General features: G+C 31.7%; 1 protein-coding gene across 4 annotated transcripts in view; it reads right to left on the reverse strand.

The window, feature by feature from the left end:
* The window catches only part of LOC140669570 (uncharacterized), a 183,042-nt gene that overhangs the window by 140,261 nt on the left and 17,028 nt on the right, over positions 1-25,753 (reverse strand). The window contains exon 1 of one of the 4 annotated variants that reach the window (XM_072899549.1): positions 1,866-2,279. The exons of the other annotated variants lie outside the window; for them this stretch is intronic. The gene's annotated coding sequence lies outside the window, so the exon portion shown is untranslated. Of the gene's footprint in view, positions 1-1,865; positions 2,280-25,753 lie in introns of those variants that run through there. 4 annotated transcript variants of the gene reach the window in all.

Raw genomic sequence — 25,753 nt, forward strand, 5'->3', positions numbered from 1 at the left:
TTTGAAACTTATACAAAGATATACATAATATTAATGAAAAAAATATAATATAATAGATAAAATACATTATTACTTATCATTATTTTTCAACATTTAAAAGAAAATCTTAAAATTCATGGAAAAGATTAACTAAACAAAACATTTGAACTTTGGAACATGTGTTAAATAAATTGCAACTATATTAACAAATATATAAAATAAGTTTTTCAACACACACGCGCACGCGTGTTACATTTAACAATTTATTCAATTTAATTTATTTTAAAAATATTGCATGTGTATTTTGACACATGACTACTCTCTTTTTGTCGCTGTTTTCATACTAATTGTAAGTATACCCAACATTGCCTAAAACATCCTACATCGGACTTTCTACATGATGCTTCCTTCCTTCTGTCCCCTGAGAATTCGTCGACGAGACGCAGGTTGCTGGCGATAGAACAAGGAATAGCAGGAATAGAGGGAAGGATGGTAGAACTTCCTTCTTTGTCGGACAGAGAGTCGAATGGCGGACAGACGGACGGGTTAAATTTGCATGGACGCTTGTCTGCGTTTCCAATTTCACGCATGCACACATTCAGCAATGCCAGAAGGTTTGGGCAGTCGAAGGGGAGAAGGGGAGAGACTGATAATAAACGGCGCCGATTTCGGCATAAATCAAGGCCGCGAATCCCGATGCGCATCTTCGCGAGCGAATGAAAAAAAAGAGATAAAGAGAGAAAGGGAAGGAGAGAGAAGGTGAAAAGAGTCGGTTCATCGACAACGGTCAAATTAATCCGGCAAGGTTAAACAAGCGGAAACCACCCCCGCAAACCGTTCTCCCTTGCGGCGGAGAATTCCCGCAACGAATCGCTCGGGATTCCTGTTGCATTTGCATGTGTTATTATTACTATTGTTTAATATACATGACATGCCAGAATTATTTGATTCAATGCAAATTTTATTTTTAACAAAAATTTCAAAATGCGAATAATCTTCTTGATGAACATTACGGATTTGATATAATTTTCATTAATTCAATGTTTTCAATGGTGTAGATAGAATAAAAAAGATTTTTTATAATATGTATTTTTACAATATATTGATAGTTTTTTAAATAGTACTTAAAATATTAAGTTAATAATTTTTATATTTTTAATATTTTAATAATATTTTTAATATTTAATTAAATATTTCAATTGAATAGGCCTTATTTGTACAAAAAATAAATTTATTAATTATTTAGAAAATGCATGTCATTAAATTAATGCTATAAAGTTTCACAAAATGACTTAACGAAAAATGTTGAAAGATTAAAATTTTTAAACTTTTATATATAAAAATTTTGATTTTACCTTTTATGTCACACACACATATATATATATATATATATATATATATATATATATATATATATATATATTTTAAATATATATTTCGTACTGACATATATATCGTGCTTGAGATTTCGCAAATCGCTAAAAAATATAAACGTTAGCTTTGTTGAACTCAGAATTGATAACGATTTGCAATTGTCCACAGTGTAACTAGGACACGCACGTGATTTTTTGACATATTGATTGCTATAATCGGCTTAGTCGTTCGATTGCTATGGGAAAACATGCGGTGAGATATACATGCATGTATTCATGTATATGTGCGCTTACAATCTTTCAGATTTTTGCGCGAAATATGCAGATACGGAGGCTCTTTAATACATTAAATCGGTTTAAAAATACTGACAAATCTCACGTTATACTCTTTGCGAAATTAAATAAAGCAAAAATCTAAATCGCTATCTCTTATAAAGATTATACATAAAAAATAATATATTTACTTTGAGTAATCGTAATTATTAAATATCTTGATTATTATAATATGCTAACCTTAGGTAATTCGATGCAAAATCTCTTTATGACCGATGTGTAACACTCGATAATTTAGAATAATGCTGGAAAAATCTTTTTTAGAAAATAGGTCAACAATCGCGACGCGGTGAGTTTATTCGCGTAAATTAAGTAAAAACGCATCGTGCCTATAACTCCGATTATATCCGCGTATATCCCCGTTATATCCGGGTAACTCCCAAGAGTTTTATACATGCGATTTATCTTCGACAGAATAAAAATCGTGCAAATAACATGAAAATATAATATAGCAGATCGCACGAGACTCGATGCGGCACTCCCGATATTAATCCGCGCATATAAGATTCCCTTACGACGTATAAAAATCACGAAAACGCGGAGACATCTCGATTACGTGCGAACGTTAAGACGACACGACGGCGAGTGAAGTACAGGTCGTGTGTGTTTATGTTACACCTTGACTGCGTGAAGGTTAAACGATCACGTGCGCGTCGCGTCGGCAGCCGCGCCAGACGCGGCAAATACCTTATTACTTTATCTCACGTTATAAAATACGTAGCAACTTTATAACAACCGCGCGAGACATGTGATCAAATATTAAAGCAGATCTTTTCGATATCTCCGATATTAATTTCCACACGTATTGTTGACAAGTAAAAGAGATGCGATAATAATGAAATTACTTGCCGTTAGATTCCTTTGATATTCCCAGTTAGATTCGACGATATTTAATGATTTGCTGAGTATAATCTTGATATTAATGCACACGCACAATGCGATTCACTTTCGCGACGCAAGAAACGCGAAGAAACATATTTACTTTGCGAGGACGCGACGCCTAATGACAATAACGGCAACTTCGGTGAATTTGCAACTCGACAAAGCATTCGCTGCGAATTTCAATTAATCCTGTATACTGGAGTCGCACTAATTAACCCGATACAGCGATTGTTCGATACTCGATTCGGCGCGCCATTAATTAATTCACGGCTACAAGACCACCTTAATCCGCAAAAATCGCGCGAATTACAGAATAATTAGTTCAGAAACAAAGAGGTGACGCACTATTCACTTATTGAATCGATTCGGCCTTGCATATTTTTTTTTTCATAAAAATGCGCTGCACATTCGAAAGTCTTTAAAATCGTAAAAAAGAAACATCGTTTGTTAAATGACACGAAATGTTACGTTATCATTTGTCTAGTTCTTTCATATATCTTGGAATGAACTCCTAACTTGACGTTATACAAATGTTTCGAAGCGTTTAATTGACCAATCAGAACGGAGAGAGCAAACAATTTCCTTGTCCTGATTAATCAAGCAAACGCTTCGAAATATGTATTTGTACATGCCAAGTGGAGCCAACATCTATTCGTACTATTATTCATATAACACATATATCGCCATTTCGCATGCGCCAGTCTGTAATTTACAGTAATTAACATTAATTAATATGATAATGTATATTTTCTAAAACAATGAATTTTTAAACAATTCTCAAAAGATATAAACCCTTTAATTCATTAGAAAATTCGTAGATAAAAAGCGCTTCGAGGAATACGTAATGTTATTCATTTAAATATTGTATGTACGATAATATATATTGTAATAATCAATGAAGAGATAAATTTGATATATAATAATTAATAGAATCGATTGACGTAACACATGATAACCTGACGTAATGATAATAGCAAAGTTTACTTAGCGTGAAATCAAATATTTCAACAATAATCGAGGAGTAATCTGATACTCCCAATGCTCAATTAAATATCGATATTATAATTAATACCTTACGTGATCGCATGATACTTTATCCGATATATCCGATATTACCTATACGTACGTAATATTATATCATGTACACGATTCTCTTTCATCAAATTTCTCGAGATACATAGAACGTCTTTATTTTCGTATTATATATAGTAAAAAAATTGAGAATATTTGCTGTTGTACATGCCATAAAATTATGTTCAACCATCTGTTTAAAGTGGGATTATGTAGATATCAAAATCTTATATATATCTTACGCTACAAGAATCTTTATACTTATTATTGTTATTGTTGAATTGATATTTTATTTATATTTATTTTAGTTAGTTTTATCCTTCTCTCTCTCTCTTTCTAGTTTATTATTATTATTCCGCTAACGCGTACGTATTCTTTAACAGAATCTCTCAAACAGAAATACCGACGCGCGTCTTCCTTCGACGTTGCTTTCACGAGCGTTTCTCTTATCAGAGAAACGCTAGGCGACACAATAAGACGGAAATCTGCTGGAAGGAAGACGCCATGGGTGGAAGGCAAGAGGAGAGTTTATCTTGGAAATAAAAGTACGAATAAATAAAACGGAGAACGAATGCACGAATGTTCGTACATTAGCCTCCGCGAGAATGCATCCAAGGATGCCATACTCTTGGTTGCGTCCTTCGATCAAGCGTATGCAGAGAGATCTGTGGATAAAGACATCGAGCATAGAGATGCATAAAGTATATGGATACTCTAGTCACATCGAGATATTTTTCCTCTCCCCCGACCCCCCCCCCACCTTCCTGTAATACTTTATTCCTTAATGTTTTGATTATTTTATTATCCACGAAAAATCTTGTCTTTTGATCGAATATTTTGAAAGCCCTAATGGAAAAGGCACATCATTTTTAATTATTAATATGAATTTTATAATCATTACCGAATTTTCATAATATTTGATAAAATGGGAATAAAATTATAATAATATTAATAAATAATATAACAGATTTCATTTGTTATTAATGACAAGAACATATAAAAAGATTTTGCTGTAAAAAAACAAAAATATAATACACAATAAAAAATTTTATTATAACAAAACTCTTTTCAGCATATGCACAAAATATTTTACGTACTATATGTACAATGCTTGATGTCCTTCAACATTTTTTGCTAAAAAAAATTTTGATTATTAGAAAATTGATATTTAAAATATATAAAATATATAGCATATGTACATATATTATATTTATATATACTTGAACTATATAGCGCAGTAATTTTTAAATATTTTATTTTTGTTAATAGGTACACAATCGATATATCGTATGTTGCTAACCAATAAATATCTGTACTTTTCTTCGTGAATTGGATACTCTAGTGGAGCATTTTTGTTTCGGTCACAGAGCCTCTCAATACGCGGAAAAGCCGATAGTAACAACGTTGCTATTTTATTTAAGACCGGAAAGATGAAATATTTAAATATTTGGCTGGAAACAAAGCGATACCGTCCATTTTCGATTTATGAACTTACGTGAGCAGCAATCGACTGTCTATTTTAAAAGATTTAAGATTTACGCAGTTACAAATGCATGCTCTTGTGTTAACGCGCGCTCGCATACCTATACACACACAATAAATATATAACTATCATAAGATTCAAAATTGTACAAACATGTACAAACATATTCTAAATTTAACAGGTAAGCTCTGCCAGGATATTTTAGAAACAAGAAAAAAGCATTACATGTGTATGTACACGCACCGGCATAAATGGTGTCCGTCGGTAAATGTGTATGTACGTACGTGTATGACAACCGAGAGCGTCACATACACATGCAGCGCGTACGTACGTGTCACTTGAAGCGCGGCGGAGTTCATGCAGCGGAGGAGAAAAAAGTGGGAGGCAATTCGATGTTGCATCCTTAGCGCAAGCCGCACGATCGAGAGAGAAAGCATGACAAGACGTGATGCCGATTAGTGGTGTCCTGTAGCACTGCCTCACTCACTCTACGCTTGAATGCAGGAGGAATGAGCGAGAGAGCTATAGGACACCGCGTTGTCTCTATATGCGTCTCGTTCGCTCTCGCGCTTATGTCATGCTTTCTTTTTTATTCTTTCAAGAAACGTGGCTGAACTCTGCGCATCGAATGCCGGCATTCGTAAAATTATAATTATATTATATTAATATTAGAAGTTCGGTTTCACATATATCAAAAAAATATGATTATTCTAATTAAATATTAATTTATTTATGATTGCGTATTTTTTTTTCTATTTATGTAAAAAAATTTGCTAAAAAATATATATATACATGTATCATTATGAGTAATTTTGAGATTCACTAGAACAGTAATTGTAAACTTGCATCCGTTTGTAATTAAATTTATAATTACTTATAAATAAACGTGTAGAAATGATAATTCGTGATATAAAATATTTTTCGTAATTGTATTATTACAAAACTCAAATTTTAAATTCCCGATAAAAAATTTCTTATGTATAGTTATACAGAATTGAATATTATTATACAGGATTCAACACAATTGTGTAAAAATATGTATAATTATTATAGATGACACCGTATAAAACGTTACGTATATTTATATATAAATGGATTGATAGCTACAATTAGAATTATCTATATGTAAGCTTATACATACTTATACACAATGCCTGCAACATTTTATTTATAATTATTAATAATTATATATAATCATATATAAAATGGACAAATTTCGTATATAAATTTGTATAATTAGATACGACTATTTTTGTCTGATTATATATAAAAATTTTTTACCGGGTTTATAACACAATATCGATATCTGATCGAATTCATGGTTTGTCACAAATGAACCAACGAGCATTTAACTGTAAATTTACAATACTTATATAAAAATGTAACTAATTTAGGGAAGATAACGTTATGCTGCGTAATATTACAAAAATTTAGATATCTTCATAAAAAAGTTTTTTAAATATTAATGATTAAATTATACATATATTAATATTAAATATTAATTTAAAGTAAATTAAAAACTCTATTTATTTTCTCTCTTTTTTTATTTATTTTCATAAATACATATATATATATATTTTTACATATAATTATATATAAAATATAAAATAAAAAAAATATATATATATATATATAGAGAGAGAGAGAGAGAGAATTTATATATAAAAAATAATACGAATAAAATAATTACGAATGCCGGCATTCGATGCGCAGAGTTCAGCCACGTTTCTTGAAAGAATAAAAAAGAAAGCATGACATAAGCGCGAGAGCGAACGAGACGCATATAGAGACAACGCGGTGTCCTACAGCTCTCTCGCTCATTCCTCCTGCATTCAAGCGTAGAGTGAGTGAGGCAGTGCTACAGGACACCACTAATCGGCATCACGTCTTGTCATGCTTTCTCTCTCGATCGTGCGGCTTGCGCTAAGGATGCAACATCGGATTGCCTCCCACTTTTTTCTCCTCCGCTGCATGAACTCCGCCGCGCTTCAAGTGACACGTACGTACGCGCTGCATGTGTATGTGACGCTCTCGGTTGTCATACACGTACGTACATACACATTTACCGACACCATTTATGCCGGTGCGTGTACATAGCTGCAAAGATATCCTTTGTTAAAAAGATAAAGCTGTCACAAACAAAGAAAATAATTTTGCTTGTTAGATTTTTATTAGAAAATACATTTGTTCTTGTCAATGTAAGTCATTCTTATTTATCGAGACAGATTTGATGATTTGCCAATTAAGATTTGATCTGCGATAAAAAAAATTCAATGTTTCTCGCATATATCACAGATATTTTTTATTTCATTTCTTATTTTTCACGATTTTCGCTTTTTGCTCCGATTTCTGGCTTATCCTCGTGTCAGCCTGTGTGTTTCAGGAATAGCATAGAAAATGGAGACGGAACCAGTTTTGCGTCGTGACAAATTAAATTTTAGCGAGCCGACGCGCGCGTAGACGTGTGCAAGCGAGTAAACTCGATCGCGCGCGAACGAGTGACGAGACATGAAACACGCACGCACGTATTCACGCATGCACGTATTCGCGTATCCGCATCATCCCGGATGCACCGATGTGCATTATTCGCGACGTGTTAGGGGATTTCGTAATTCTCGCGAGAGAAAGAGAGAAAGAGAGAAAGAGAGAAAGAGAGAGAGAGAGAGAGAGAGAGAGAGAGAGAGAGAGAGAGAAAAGGTAAGAGAAGACGGAAAGAATCCGAGGAGGCTCTGAGAGACGAAGGTACGAAGGTTTTTACGTTGTTCTAAAAATCTCCGAGCGCATTCGTGAGACTGCAACCCAAAGCCATGTTACGATGCATACTGATGCAAGTATCACATTGTCGCGTATATTGACAAATAGCAAGTCAATATTATAACAATGTTATACATATACATATATAAATTGTATATACACATATGTGTGTGTGTGTATGTGTGGAGGGAAGTGTATGTGTATACCGTTATAAATTAATTTGAATTAATTAAATTGAATTTGATACCCTTACTTTCATGATTATCGAAGATTCAATTGGAAAAAATATGTAATAAAAAATGTGTCATGTTCATGATATTTATGAAAAGTGAAAAACACGATTTTTGTAATCTAATAATGTAAAAAAATCTTATAATCATACAATGATATATATTGGAAAAATGCAATAGATGATTTTGTCCGCTAAAAAATTTTTATTAAAAAAAAAAATCATGGATAAAATTATGAATTAAAATCTATTTTTTCGTTTAATTTTAAATGAATTTTATCTTTGACAGAATTTTAATTCATTATACACTTGATACATAGCACATACCTCATATTTTATACGTAATATATTTTAGCGTAAATAACTCTACGCGTTACAATAACACGTTATGACATGAGGTTCTCTGGCACGTGTTTCCGAGTATATTTGAGAAGCATGTAACAGAAGGAAGTGTTACTGGCATCTGCAAACTATTCTTCACAATGGGCAATAAAGGCTCACAATGATCTCCTCGCAGGAGGAATAAATCGTAAAGTAGACATAAACTACAGTTTATAGTGAGTGCGAAAGAGTTAACAACTAAGCTTCAAATCAAAATCCTACTATAAACACTGCTTGAAATTAATCCAAAAATTATAGCTCGATTCATATAACGTTGATTGAGATACGAGGACAATTATTTTGTCAAAGAATTACAGTTATTATAAGAAATAAATTTTAATAAACATATAATATTTTTATATATACATTTCTGTACTTTTACTTTGTTATTGATAATCGCTGAAACTTTTAGTATTGTCAACGTTTAGGATTACACATTCAAGAGTTCGCATTTAGTGATATTGTCAATAAATAACGTAGTTATAAGCAGGGATAACTGGACAACAATGATATACGACAGTTAAACATACAATTGTCTGTAAATAAATACTGTTATCGATTAACCCAGTAGCCATTCTGATAGTTTAGCATACTCGCGCGGTATCATCAATCATTGAAAATTCACGATAGAATTAGACAAGACGCGATATTTATTTATGTGACCTAATTGACAATGATATTGTCGCATTCCGTATTCATTAATCCTTTTGATATCTGAATGTTACCTGTTGATTAGATAAAAAATATTTTGCCTTTTAATCTGCTTGAACATTTAATTTTTAACTCTCAAAGAAAAACAGGAATAACGCCTGTTAGATATGCGAGCCGCACATTAATTAACAAAAATATAAATTCCCTCTGCGTTCGGCGAGTTATTAAATTTCACTGTAAATTTAAAGTATTTTGCTTCTCGAAAAATAAATGCAGGTAAAAATGACGTTTTTTTTCGAGATAATAATGAAAAAACGATGAGGGTGGAAAATCCGTTCCGCAAAATCCTGGACTTTTTATACAATATTTTAATTGTCGCGATATTTTAAATATTTGGATAGTTTATTGATCGAGCAATTGATAACGGCATTTTATTCGCGAAATATATATTTCATTGAAAAAATCATTCAATTACGATTTTATATTTGGTAAAAGAATTTTTATAAAATTCTTGGCAAAATGTATAAAAATTTTAGAAAATAAATATAAATAATTAGGAATAAATATATATAATCTATTACCAATAATACAATATCCCTGTATTAAAAAAAAATCCGTCAATATTATAATAAAGAAGATATAAATAAAAAAGATTAGATGAAAAATATCAAGATAAGAGTAGATAAAAATGTAAAGAAACATATTGAAATAAAAATGTAAATCGTAATTAAACTTAAAACATTTACAAGGAGAATTTTTTCACAAAAGAAAGAGAGGAGGGGAGGGAGAGATGAGAATGGAGTATTTAAATAATGTAATAAAAATCCAATGATCGGCTTCTCACACGATGTTGTATTACTTTCATAGTGTTCGTTAAGCGCGTTGCGACGAGCGCGTAAAGCGCGTCGTTTGCATAAGTCGGCATCGCTTTTCCGCTCAACACAGTTTCACGCAACAACGAGCAATGCAATGCGCCGCGTCGCACCGTGCCGTGCCATGCCATGCCGCGTCGCGGCGCGGTGCAGCGCGACGTCGCCTCGCGCGGAAAAAAAGAGGAGCGCATTCCCACGTGAAATTGCATCGTGCGCGCCGTGTACGCGGCCGGGTTTATTAGCGTCGCATTATTTATTGTCCGCGTCGCGACGCCCTAGTTGCGATAATCGAGCCGACGCGACGCGACGCGAGGGCTTTGCTGCGTGCGCGCGCGCTTTACCTTTGCATATTCAAACTTTTCCTGAAAAATCTCGAAATTATCGCGCATTAAGATAATTACGTGAAATACCGATCGAATCCCTTCTCGGGCTAAAAAAAAAATTTTTAGTGGTAAAGTAAAAGTGCGTAGCAATTATTATGGATGAACATTAATTGTGATAAAATCGCCCAATACTAAAAACTAAGAAGAGAGAGAAAGAGTGAATTATATTTTAAATACGAAGACACGCATCGAAAAATAAAATATAATTTTATGTATAATAAATATTTGCAATAAACGAATTAATTACGTTTTTTCTGCTTTGATAGTAGTTCTCGTAGATTGTTTATATCAAAATATATTGGTTCGTTGGAGATACTAAATAACTGAAATTAATGGAATTGATAACATTTGAAACCGATACATTTATATTGTGCAATCCTCACTCAGACAAATGTCGTTTAATTTATCTCTTTTTTTCTCACTCTCGCTAAAAAAACTCTCAATGGACCCTTTAAATATTCCCTCACTTACGCATTGCGGAGTCACCTTTCGAAGTACCAAAAGCGAATGATAACTATCTTGGGATTAAAGCAATGGACAGAACAAATCGTTATATTCGATTCGATTGTCAAAGTTGGTTAAAGTGCGCAATTTTTGTTTGTTAACGAAATTTTTCAACAAAATTTACTCTATCAAGTTTATTTTTTATTTGTATGAACTAATAATTATAGTTAAAATAATCTGTTTCAACACATTACTTGGATAAAGTAAATACATAGATAACGCTTTGTAATCTGTAATCTATATAAAAGATTCGTAATCTCTATTATTGCAAACAAGCAGCATCAGTATAACAATATAATAGTAGTTGAGTCTGCTTGATAGATATATATTATATATACATGCTGTACTTGTGGCTAACCCATCACTCGTGACTGAGGGAACTCTCAAGGTTCCCCAATGTTTTATGACCGATCTACCACTTATGATTCAGTATGGGACTTAATTACACATCTATCAAAATATAACAGAATAGCGTGACTTGTACAGGATGCTCGATAAATCATGATACAGTTATGAAGAAATAATTTCTTGTAGCAGAAATATAGTCTAAAAAAACATGGAATTTTTTATTTGTTATGTAATTGGCAAGAAAAATAGTTTTGAATATAAACGTAGTGTATGTTATGCTGCAGTTTTATTGGCTTTTTTTATGTATAGTTTTGATTAAAAAAGTTTGTCCACTCTATACCAAACAGTTTTGCAAAACAATGACTGTAAAGTTTCAAGTCTTTTTATTCTCTAACTCTTTAATAAATTAACCAACATTAACCAGTAAAGCTTAGAGAAAAGAGAGAGAGAGAGAGAGAGAGAGAGAGAGAGAGAGAGAGAGAGACAGAAAAAAAGAGTTTTTTACATGAAAATATAATATTCATCAAGGAAAAGAGTGTATTATTACTAATATTGCTTTCGAAGTTAACTGTATTTTTGCAATGAAACATTGTATTTTTTTAAATGCAATATACAGAGGAGGTCTATATCAAAAACCACTGTTAATTCAATTTGCCGAAAAATATGACTGAAGTCTCTTTCAAAACAAACGATTCAATTGTTTATACAAATCACGTAGACGACACAGTGCGAATACAACACGATAGATATTAACTGCGTTCGGCGCCGAAAAACAAGCGACTTTTGTTGCTGACGGCGCTATTGATATTTTGTATATCGTACATATTGCTCGTTAAGCGGCCTCCCTCAAAAAATATGTTGAAGAATGATTAATTCGCAATAAAAAAAACTATACAATATCTTTTTCTTTATAATTATATTTTAATAAGTGCAGGAATATTGTAGTGATAAGAAATAAAATATAAAAATGTGATATGTAAAAAGAAAAAGAATTGCATTTTGCTTGAAAAGATTTTTTAGTATAAAAGCATATATATATATATATATATATATATATATATATATATATATAAAATAATTTCAGATGAAATATATTTAATATATACCCAAAACCGTAAGATATGATTTATTTCTTCAAAAAAATTGCATAATAAAATTAACGCATTTATATTGTATAACTAATTAAAATAATTAAATAATATAATTAATTAAAACTTATTTTATTTACACTAAGAAATAATATAGATAATTCCAAACACAATTTTATCAATTTTTTTCCTCCATAAACAATTGTAGTAATTAAATAAAATGCAAATAGTATATTTCTATATTTGCAATACACACATAGCATATACATACATATATGTACATACGTACAAACATACATACATACATATATATATATATATATATATATATATATATATATATATCGATGAAGAGTTGAAAAATCCAATGTTCGTCGCCGACGGCACGTACATCTCGGTTTTCATCATTTACGTGATCGCGACGTTCCTTTATGGCTCCATGAACAAGCGTGCATTGCACCATGATGGAGTATCGGATTTGTGTCTTACGTCGAGTAATCGCTGCGCGTATATAACCGCATAATGCGCCGCCACTATGCCGCACTTTGTTCGTGCGTATGTTTACGACATAAATATTTCAGCTGTCGCTTTGCCTCTAAGTCTACTTATTGGCAGTATCGGAAAGTAATATCGTTTCTAACTTTAACTGTTATTTATCGAGTATCTAATATTTGCAAAAATTAAATAAAATTATAAATAAATTTGACATCAATTGCTAATAATTATAACTTATGATGTCTTCCTACTTTTTTTCGTTACAATAAACTTCTAAAACTATATAGATCAACCACAATTAAAGTGATATTCGAATATATAGAGAAATCAATAATTCTTAAATTATAAACAATTAAAAAATTTTTATACAAATCGAATTTCAAGTGTAAAAATATCAAGATTTTACATTTCATATAGTAATTTAAAAAATCTTCATCTCTTCTTTCTCACAAAAATTTTTGATCCATTTAGTTATCAAGATATAAAATGTGAAATATTCGTATTATAATAAAAGCCAAAAAAAGAAGAAAAATAAAACTGTCAATATTAAATAAAGAAAAAGAAGATATATTTGAATACTCGGAAAGATATATTTGAATAATCAGTTTAAATATTCTATACTAGAATAAAATTTTTAACATTTCTCGTGTATCTTTGGAACTTTAGGTACGTCATTTTTAATAAAAAATAGTGGAAAATTTCTTCCGCAATTTATATTTGAACCTGCTGAAATTTGTATAGACGTTGCTCCTTTCCCTCTATTCCCGGACTAATAATTCCTGACCGATAATTTCTCCAAATTTCCGACAAAATTACGACTTCCTTCGGTAACTGACTCGGCCCTTCGCTCCCATTGGGGGTACCTTCATTAACTTCTTCGGGGTAATCCATAGATTACGGACGCGCCTTATCCAGGTGAAACGTATGGACTGTTCGCGTGCGCCAGCACCTGAAGGGTGGGAGGGTTGAAGTTGTCGGAGGGTGGATAGAGGTGGGACGTCTCGGTATCGGGGGGTGGATCTATAGGTCCGCCGCGTGTGGCGGCTGTCTCCTCATGAATCACGGGGGCTATCTGCTGGAATACCAGCTGTATTTACAACAGCACGCCAACGGCGACCGCTCGACCGCCTATATCTTTCTAATCAACTGTTTGTCTAATGTCTATGTAAATACGGTATGTTAATTATCCCGATGCGATGCTAACGTGCCGTACGGCTATTAATCTCGTCCTGTACGCGTTTCTTCCTCGCCGTTGTTACACTTCCGCTCGGCGTGGACGTTCCAATTTCATGGTCGAAGCAATAAACAAAATCCGATAGTTGAATGGAAATGGAATTTTATTGCCTTTCGTTAAAAACACAATGCAATAAATGGAATTATGTTATTCCTATCATATTACTTAAAACCTTCAAATTCTATATTTAGTAATATTAATTACATATTTTATATGAAATTTTATTTATCATATTAATTCTGTTTACTGATAAAATATATTAATTCGTTAGATATAAATTTTAATTATGTGTAACTTTTTTATTAAACATTTTAAATATTTATTTTTGACGGCACAAATAATATACATGGCACTGGCTCTTCGTTAAATTCGTTAAATTCAAAATAATCCAATTTTAAATATTTATTGGTAATTGATAATTTTATAATTATACATAATTTGCAAAAGTTAATCAATATCGACTTATACGATTCTTCATTCGCTACTTAATTATCTGAAAATGTTTGATAATACCGTTTGATGATATCGATAAATACCCTAATTTCATGGCACTGCTATCATATGATTACCATTTGGGCATTAGTGCTAAATCAGTATCAATATCTAATTGTGATACCAAGTGACGTATATTTCGATACATATTCAATTCCACCGAATGCGACGGAATTTAACAATTGAATCGCATTAGAATCAACGACATGAATTGATCCGCTAGTAATTACAACTTTGTAATTATATTATGATTGCGCTTTGATCATATCGTGATTGAATTTTAGTTATATTATGATAGTGTTATAATTATATCGTAATATTTAAATGATATCATGATATAGTTGTATAAGCGTATTAGAAATGCATTGCGTATAAAATGTATGGGGATGTGTTATAATTTTATTTTTGTTTGTCAAAGAAATTAGGTAATACGTGTCCGGGCAATCTTAATACAATTGAGATTAAAAATATATCGTTAAAAATTATTATTCTGTTTTTATACGAGTATAAAGTGCGTACGTATTTATTTTGATTTATAAAATGTACTACAATAATTCAATCAACAAAATAATCGCCTTATCTATATATGTCACATTTCACTAATAAATAGTTATTTAAATATTAACTAATGACATCATTTGGTAAGAACGGTGAGTTCCGGTCGACGATATTTCTCTATAGCGGAAAAACCTCGTCCCGCAACACCGAAAATGAGTAATTTCCAGGATTAATTACTGCCCAAAGTTTGAACGTGAGTCTCTTTACTGCATATTAGAGAAGGGGTTAGTGAAAAAGGGGAAAGGGGCGGAAAGGGTGAAAGGTGGCACGAGCTGGTACGGTCTGAGTGCTTCTTTTTCGAGGATGGAATGTGGTATTAGCGCTGTTTCGCCAAGGCACCCTTCAATTTAACCCTCCTGCGTTTAAAGCGTAGAAGAGAGTGGCGGAGGAGAACCGGGTTCTGTGCGGGTGGCTACGGCAAAGCGGAAGTACGGACCGACGCAAAACACGAGGGAAAAAAATTGTTACAAAACGTAAACAAGCTTGTTGTTCCGATACTGTTACATTATGCGTCTCGTTATTGTTAAATTAAGAGGGAACGGGGGAGAAACCGTTACATGAAGAAATTGTTTTCCGTTGCTTCATCAAACGGCACGTTATTATGTTTAATCTTTATTGAAACTCGAGTTTTTCCTTGTGAAACTTTTTTATTCATTTTAAAAAGTTTAATAACAAATTTAAAACGTGTAATTAAAATCAATCATTTAAAAACACATTTTTTTAAATAAAATATTAAATAGTAAAAAAAATTGTATAAAACATTTCTTTCTACTCCACGTCTTTTAAATATGTAATATTAAAATAGTATATATTAAGCATTTGAAATAATTTTTAAGATTCATAAAGAATTAAAATAATTGAAAATTGCGTAATTCAAATTATATAATTTAAAAAAGATTTTAAAATCTAGAAGATTAGTTAAATATATACAATACATATATATATAGATTTGAAATTTCTAAAAATCTAATCTAATAAATTCTATGGATAAATTCCGAAAATCTAATAACCTACAAAGATATATCTAAAGAATGCCAAGAGTCTATCTTTATACCAAGCACTTCAAACTTAGATGTCTATTAAACACTGAAGTGTCTAACACTTCAATTTCAATCAGCTTATAACTTAGAAAAGCTTGTTTGCCAAGATGATAATCAATTTAATTATATGTATATATACATATATATATATATATATATATATATATATATAATGTTCCACGCTTCTTTTTATCTACAGATTCTTTGATGTAAATATTTTTTCTCAATAAAATTATGAAAGAATTAATAGCTTATAAATGATTACAAAAGAAAGTTTTGAAAATTTATTTCCTTTAAAACTTATTTTTCTTTTACTATCATCTACAAATTCTTTGATCAGTTTCAAATCAATCTTTTATTCATTTTTTAAACAAGCTTTTTCTTATATATCAAATATTGAGAATTTTTATAATTAACTTTTAAATTACTATAAACTAACCTTCTGTTACATTCAAAGCAACCTTCTGTTCCTTTTGGACAACAAAACGAATAAATACAATTAAACGTGCTTAATATAAACGATATCTGACATTTCAGACATGCTTTTCATGATACGAACGTAATATTCCATACGATACGGCAAATACACATGTATTTTATTTTGAATAAAAATTTGCGAATATTCGTGATATTTCCCATTCTCGGCAAATCGTGTTCTCAGTGAATGAAAGTTGTGAAGTTTAAATATTAAATGAAGATTTCGTTATTATTTAATTTATGTTACTAAATTTTAATTGACAAGAACCTTTTATGTATATATATATATATTTTATAATTCAAGAATTTGTAATGCTCATTCTTAACTTTTGTGATTAGTTTAAATGTCTTAATAGATATTGTACTTTTGTTAATTTAGCAAATCAACAACGGGAAAACAAATTCAGCTTGTATAACTCAATTAAATGCTAATTTGTTGTTACAATCCTGCATTTATTATTAATTAGCAGGATATAACAAAATTGATTTAATATTGCGCTATTATTATATTTATAACATTGCATCTCCTCTTTCATCCCAAAAAAAATATTTATAAGAAATCGTAAACGGAAAGAATAAATTAATATTGATTGCTAAATTATTTGCTCAAATTAATAAATAGATTCATGAAATATTAAATTTATATGTAATATATTATATATATGTACATCAATGTGGAATACTATAATTATATAACAGTAAAGTCAAATGTAAGAAGTTAGTAATATCAAAAGTTCCAATTTTGCTCGCAAAATATAATAGATTTAAAAAATATCGAAAATACTTAAATTCTTATCACTGTAAAAGTAAATTGTATTAATGCAATTAGTTATTACTTTAAGTATAATTTTAACATGGTTCTTGAATTATTTGCTTGTGAAATATATTAATTTTTTGTTTAACTTGAAAATAAGTCTAGAAAAATAAGCTAAAAAAAAAAAATGTTAGTTTGCCATGGGCAAAGAATTTTAAATCGATTAATTGCTTTATTGATTCTGTGTGATATTAAAATGTTTTTCGGGAACGGTAGTGCTAATTAAATCAACATCTCCATTTCAAATATTAATTTTGTGATAATAGAAACAACTGAATTTAGGACGACAATAAATTGATATTTAATTATACTATATATCTAAATTTGATTCCTCATGATGAAGATAATAAGTTAATAGTGGTTAAAAGTTTTTATTCTTGCAAGTTATATTTTATTTGTTGGAAAAATCGTGGAAATACATTAAGTATCTATTCTTAATGTATTTGTGATGAAAGTATATTAATCATTATAAATTTACATTCTAAATTGCATTGATTGTTGTGAAAAATTTCGTAATTTAGTCTCGATGTTATACAATTATTTTTAATGCGCTCTTGATAAAACTAGAAATTATTATTGTTATTTCCACATTACGTTAAACAATATATTTTATAGAAACAATATAATATACACATAAATGAATATACATACATAGGTATTATAGATATTAGGAAATATATGCACATACACACACACATACACATGTGTATACAAATTCACACATATGGCTTTGTACCAAATTGTATACACAGCAATCAATGTGTTAAATATTAAAATTAACATCGTATTCATTGAACTGATATGAGCGTGAAGAGTAAGAAAGAATATACAATTTTCGTAGTCCAATAAATTTTACATTTTTCTAACTAGATCGGCAGAACGATGAATAATAATTTCACGTTCAATTCTTTGTCTCGAGATATTATTTTTTCGCGTCGCGACGCTAACGTCATCGCCGCGCAAAACGGTGGTGCGGTGCGTGCGAACTCTAGCAAAGCACGCGAGGCGCGTAAGCAGTTTTTCGAAATGCATTCGTACTTGCCGGCAGCGGCAAAACGCTGAGCGAAGATACGTCCGCGCTTTATTATTCGTGCTCCGGAAACTAAATTCGCGAAACGAGGATTTACTACGCCATTTCGTCGCGCGCGAAAACGCCATATAAAAAGTTAGACGCCGAAATACGCGCCGGCGAAATTTTCCGCGCACGATACGTTGAGCGTCACGATCCTCATCCTTTTCCATGTAGATCGCAAAAAGCGCTAATTACCGTTGTAATGAAAATTCTTGTACTCTGTATAACCACACGGCAGCGTGAAAATTGAACAATTTTTCGTCAGTAGCCTGATATATAAGAAAAAATTTTTGTTTTCCATTTTTGAAAACATGATGCTTTGCCAAAATTTTATTTTTAATGATACGTAAATTACATTCGGTTTTTTTTATATAGAATATGTTATTGTATAAAAAATATATCACAATGACCTTCAGATAAATATTGAGAAATAAAATCTATGTAGTTATAAAAATTGTATTTTTCACAATTTTTCAAAATAAAATTATATATTCGTGCAATTTTATTTCGGACAAATGTAAGAAATTTAAAAAGGCGGAAAGAGATATTTAAAAATCAGAAACATTCCCAGTTTCATATTCCGTATATTCATATTCCGCTATATGCTAACATCCATTTTTCCCATGTTAATCTGATTCTTTCTAAGTATGGAATTTATATTACGAGCTGTTTCTGTAAGTCATATCCGACTTTAAAATCATAACTTCGTATAACCAACATTATATGAGTTTCTCAATTTTCTGTAAATTTATTGTGACGTGAAATTCGTAAATACTTCATAAGAATTGAAGCATAAAAAATTTTCTTTTTTAGTGAATAATATACTTTAAGGAAAATGTTATTCAATAAAATATTGTATCACTTTATAGCATAATCATAATAATCGTAATAATCGTAATAATTGTAATAATCAATATCATAAGAATTACACCCATCTCTATATTTTTATAATTTAAGAACAAAACCATATTTTACTAAATCTATAAATCTGCACATTTCTAATTAAATATTTTCTAATAATTTTGATATCGCGGAAATATATACACAATTATATATGTATATGTATATAGACACTTTATTCATTTATCTTAAATCTTTCAGCGTATAAATGAAAAAGATCGAAAATATCGAGGCAAACTCTAAGAATCGACAAACCAGAATGCTTTCAATTCGCGGTATAAATCAGCGCGGATCCTTCGCACGTTCGATCATCGTGAGAAATGCTGTTCTGACGATGATAAAAAAAAAAAAAAAGAAAAAAAAAAAAGAAAAGGATGAGAAGGAAGGGACTCGAATCGGAGACTTCCGGCACGCGTCGGTCAGCGACATTGTTGGCGAATGATCGACGATCGCTAGCAGATAGAGGGAACGTAAGAAAGAATGGACTTTGAATTTTTTGTGTCGCTTGGCCGCTGACAAATGATGCGCGAATCTGGAAACGCGACGGTGTCGCGAACGCCATGCGTCATCGGTTGAGCAACAAGGTGCAAGGGGGTTGCGCCATTTCCCCCCTCGGGATATACTTTATAGCGCGATTTATCATATTCCGCGTGCAAAATCCCGCCGGTCCCGCGATTTCGCGACACAGAAATCACTCCGTACACCTTTTCCTCTCCATTCTTCCTTCTTGTCCTTCTAACGCAACAAAGAATGAAAACTCGAGTGACACGAGAAACTGAAACACTAGGAATGTCTCTTAAAAATGTTAGACTTTACTCAAATTGATGAGCAATCTTTAATTCTTTTGTAGACAAAAATAATTTAAAAAATCAAAATCTAAAGAACTAACTTTTTATCAATGAATTTTTTAGAAGAGATTAATCCTTTTTTTTAAATAAAAATCAAGAAATATTTAGAACTTCGAGTTGTAAATAATTGAAAATAAAAAAATTCTTACTAAATTGACATTTCAAAATTTGTATATTTTTCAAAAAATTTTTAACAGTTTTCCATTGAAAGCGATAATAATTTCTAATTGTTCACGATATTGACATAACAGTTATTTGATCATAACTTTTGAATACTGTTTAATTTGAACGCTAGAGAGACGTGCTCTTATTTTTACATATACAATATACATTTTTACGCTTATAAAAAGATGAATTTAAAAATGAAAAGAAAATATTATTAACAATTGGCAATTAACCAAGAATTTTTATCAAAAGCATTATACCGTTTATTCAACATTTTTTCTTCGCGATCTTTCCATACAATATCGCGCGAAACACGATGGAGCCTTTTTTCAATCTCCGCTCTTGCGTCCCTGCAGCTCCAGTCTACGAATTACCTTTATTCTCTCTCCTCTCTCCTCTCTCTTTCTCTCTCTTTTTCTCTTTAACACCGTCGGAGTCAGAATTTGGGTTTTGTCGTCGTCAGCCCTCAATGTGAGCCAACGTATTTGCATAGTTATCTCGAGCGCGCAGAATCTGCAAGAGAGCAAGCGAGCGAGTAGACTCTGTTTTCGCAGGACGATGATAATTTTTCCCTCGTCCCATTCACACACGCATGTATGCTACAGTGTACTTTAGCGCATCGATACGTCCCGGTCTCGTTTCATACCCAGTTTCGAGAGCGATGCGCTCGAGCTTAATCGCCGCCGGCCGCCTTTTTCCGTTCACGAGAGAACGAGCCCTCTGCGCCGCGCTATGCTCGTCCATGGCTCGGAGATATATTATTCAGAGTTAAAAGGCTGCGTATACAGTCAAAAACGAATCCATTGAATCAGATTTTAATACAAATCGAAATTACATTAACCGCTTCATTTCCACTTTTGAATACTAATTCGTAGAATGCAATATTAAATCGTAGAATTATAAAAACACACTTGCACATTATTATGTAGTGTATTAAAGCAGAAACATATGCAAATATAATTCTGAATACATTTTGAAACATATATATATTCAAAACGTTTAAATATTTTACAACGGAAATATTTTTGCGCTCCTTTTTAATGATGATAGAATTAAATTACATATATTATGAATATATAATACATGCTACAGTAAAAATTATTAATAAAATCATTACCAGCCAAAAAAAAACTTAATTACATATTATTCATTTAAAATTACTTGTTTCTACTCTGCCGCAATATCTTAATCTTTACCAAAATTTGAGATTATTATTTAAATCACACACATATATATATGTACATTTACATCGTGTGTGTGTGTGTGTGTGTGTGTGTGTGTATGCTATTCGTAGGAAAAGTTTTAAATATGCTGGTTCCTCAGAATTTGGATTTGATATGTCGCTGAGATTGAATGAAAGCTCGAATCTTAAAAGCCCTGGATTCCGTTAAATCTAATAAATTTAAGATTTCGAATTTTGTCCCAAAATTCTGGAAATCCTAAAGCCTGGACTTTTTCGAGAGGCCTCATAAGTTTGTATTAATGGAATATTCGTGACGAATAGAAATCTAAATCTTCGAGCCACCAGGAAAAATCCTGGATCCCAATGAAAGCCAAGAATCCGATGTTGTCTAGCGAGATATCGAAACATCGTTGATCCGAAAGGAAAGAGAAGGAAGGAAACAATAGAAATCACGCATCACGTGATTTCGCAGCGGAATATCTGGCAAGCGCGCAACCACTTTAAATGCAGATGCATCCTGCATGTGGATCGGAGACATCCCCTTCCAACTCCCACCAACCTACCCTACAACCCCTAAACCATCCCCGTAACCTCCGATCGCCCAAGTTTATGGTTCTCCGATGCGCTTCTTCTAAGTACCAATAACTGTCCGACTGTCTAAGGCATCGAAATGCGTTTTGCGTATACATGTGTGCGTACACATGTACATATAAAATAGTATCGCATCTCGCACGTGCCATAATCGATATCTCGACGTCATCTATACATTTATATCTCTCCTTTTTTGTAATCATTTAATTTTCTCACTTTTACAAATTTTCTTTTTCTTTCTTTTGCATTTATATATATATATATATATATATATATATATATATATATATATAAATGTAAAAGAAAGAAATTAATAAAAATAACGTTTGTGTGTGTATATATGTATATGTATATATTATATATACATATTATATATAATGTACAAACACTATTTTTATTTCTACAATTATAATTTTCACATTTTTTTATTTTTCAAAGTTTTTTATGTTTTCTTATCTATCTAACGTTTTTATGTAATATTATTCGTTTCATAGAACAGTGCAATTTCCCCTAGCTTTTCCTTTCTCAAAACTTAATAATCTTTGAGTTTTCATACCCTCCTTTTTCCAGAAGTTTCTAAAAAATTCTACACTTTCTTTATTTTTAGCTACATTTCGGATCAGTAATTTTTCAAACTGATATTTCCCATCTTTTAAGATCTAAAATTTCAGAAAGATCTCTATTTTTACAATTTCTCATTTTCCCTCATTTTCTCATTCTCCCGTATCTTTTCGAAATTCTTTTGACCTCCTCTATTTTCCATGTCATTGATCCACGATCTTTCATGTGTCCGATCTGCCTGTAGGAAAGTTTCCACGGGAGTTAGCAATTATTTAACTCCTTCGGAATACTCGATTGCTAGCGAACCGAGAAAGGATATCCTCTTCTCGCCAGTGTAAATGCGAGGCGAGACGTAGCCGACGTTGCACTTCTTGCATTTGGCTGCGACCGCACCAGCGAATGACAGCTTTTAAGCTTCCGCTGATTTCTCCGCCTGTCGTCGAAATTCGATTCCTTCTTAAACGAGTTCGAATGTTCAAACGTAAATCTTCATTAAAAAAACAAAATCTAGCTTAGGAAAAAAAGTAGGTTTTTATTATGATAAAAAAAAAAAATCAATAACTTGGTATCGTTAAATAAGAAATTAAATGAAGACTGGGTAATTAATGATAGTAAAAGTAAGAGAGACAATTAGTATAGTTTAATCATTCAGAAGTATTTGGAAAATTGGATTTGGCTACAAATTATGTTATAATATAAATTTTAAATTCACAAAAATCAAAATAAGCTTTATTTATTCCAAGTTCAACATTAAATGAATATTGAAAGTGAAAATATCTTTGTCGACAAAGTAATCTTAAAATTAATTGCTAAATCTTTTTTTATAAAGAAAATTTAATTATCTTTTTCGCAATTTATTTTTAATATAAAATATTTTGATAATTATATTTCATACACACACACACACACAGATATATATATATATATATACAGATAAACGAAAATTCTGAAGAACCTTACATAAATTCATCATAAATTTCTGAAAATTCCGGAAAACTTCATAAATTTCTGAAATCCTTGATCATGTAAAGATACTATCTTTCAACATCTCCAAGCGAAGATCGGATACGCTAATAAAGCGCATCAGTTCTCTACATCGCGGCTTTGTTCTTTTATAGAGTGAGGCGTAAAGAGTAGGGGGGGGGGTAGGTTATGATGAGACGGTGGGGGTTCGAAGAGGCGGAAGAAAATTTGCAAGAGGTAGTGAAAAAAAAATCAAGAGAAAGGGAGCGCGGTTTATGTCTGACATGGTAATTTTTATTTCCCGGGGCAAAAAGGCGCGCTTTCATGCGGTCGGAGCTTTCATCCCGTTCTTGGATGATAAAGGAACAGAAACGGAAAACGGAGAGTGTGAAGAGAAAGAGAGAGAAAGAGAGAGAGAGAGAGAGAGAGAGAGAGAGAGAGAAAGCAAAAAAAAAAAGAAAAAGACAGAGAAAGTGAAAGAGAGAGAGAGAAAGAAAAAGATACGCGAAAGGATGCAAAAACATTAAAATTATGGACTCGGTTTTCCAAGGAGCTATACACACATGAAAATACAAACAATAGAGGCGCTCGTTCTTACTCGTTGGAATGCCGACTTATGCGCCATGGTTGTGTTGATTTTGTTAATATTTTATTAAAAATATTCCATTGTATTTAACACAATGAAATTATATATGATTCATAAATCCACAGGAAACATATATGTACATAATAATCAGAGTTTCACGTAAAATATGAGCGTGAAGTGTGAGATTATTTTTATGAGTCAAATCTTTTTCTAAAAAAAATTCTTTTTAAAAACTCTTGAAAAAATTAAATTAAATTTGAAAAAAATTTAAGTGTCTATACATATAATTTCCTTTCATAATAATAAGGTAGAGTAAAGTCTAACTGTATCTACAATATTTTTAGAATCAATCATCAAAGTTAAATTAATCGGAATCGTTAAATTGTGATCATTACAAGTTACACATGAACACTAGATTATCGATTATATATGTACATGTGTAAAAAATAAAAAAACATTTAAAAACTTGCATTGATATATTTAAAAGATACTAGTGCTTAAATATTTAAAACTGTCGAACAGTGGAATATCAAAAATGTCTAGAGAGATTTTCAAACTCTAAAATTGATCAATCAGTAAATATTGAATATTGAGACGTATGTTGTTGACCTCTTCAAAATGCAGGCTCGACATTCCATCTCATTGTCTTCCTTTAGATCTTTAAATCTTTAAACTCGCTCGAACATTTACATAGCAAGTATATCAAACTTACTGCGATATATTCCAATACGTAAAAAAACGAAATGAATAAAAGGGCGCTTTTTGCAGCGATTTACTCCGGAATAACTCCGCGTTACACAGCTTTAGATCCTTAAATACCTGAGGCTTTGGATCCGTCGCATCTTTACAATCTCGGACTGTCGCTAGGATCGTAAAACCGTTAAATCTTTGGATCCTTTTGAACTCAATCGAACACGCTGGCAGCTGCGAGTATATTTTTGCGACGCATTTTGGCACGTAAACGCGAGAGCGGCGAAAGGGGCGGCTTTTGTGGCGACTCGCTCGCGGATAAATCCGAGCGGCACATCTTTCACACGCAGCTTGTGAACGGAATTGTCGAATTCTCGGCTCGCGACTGCAAAAAGCGATACGTTTGGATCGAGATGATCCATTGTAACGCGCCCGGCGCGTAAATTTCATTTTACAACGGATAACGAATTTTCATTGTCGCGATTTCGCTTCCCACTCTTTCTCGCTCCAGGTGCGTAAATTATCAGCGTTGGAACAACGCCTTTATATTTGTCTAAATAATATAAATATTTTCTCGATTATTTTCGAAAATTGCGTCATACAATTACTAGCATATAAATATATCATATTAGTTAACGTATGCGTGTTTAATCTTCTTTAATCTTCTTTGGACGTGTTTCATACCGTATTTTATCATATTGTTGTCTGTTATAAATTTCTTATAATATTATTTCAATTATGTGATACAGGGAA

This window comes from Anoplolepis gracilipes, chromosome 9, assembly GCF_047496725.1.
Source record: "Anoplolepis gracilipes chromosome 9, ASM4749672v1, whole genome shotgun sequence".
NCBI classification, from domain to species: Eukaryota; Metazoa; Arthropoda; class Insecta; order Hymenoptera; family Formicidae; genus Anoplolepis; species Anoplolepis gracilipes.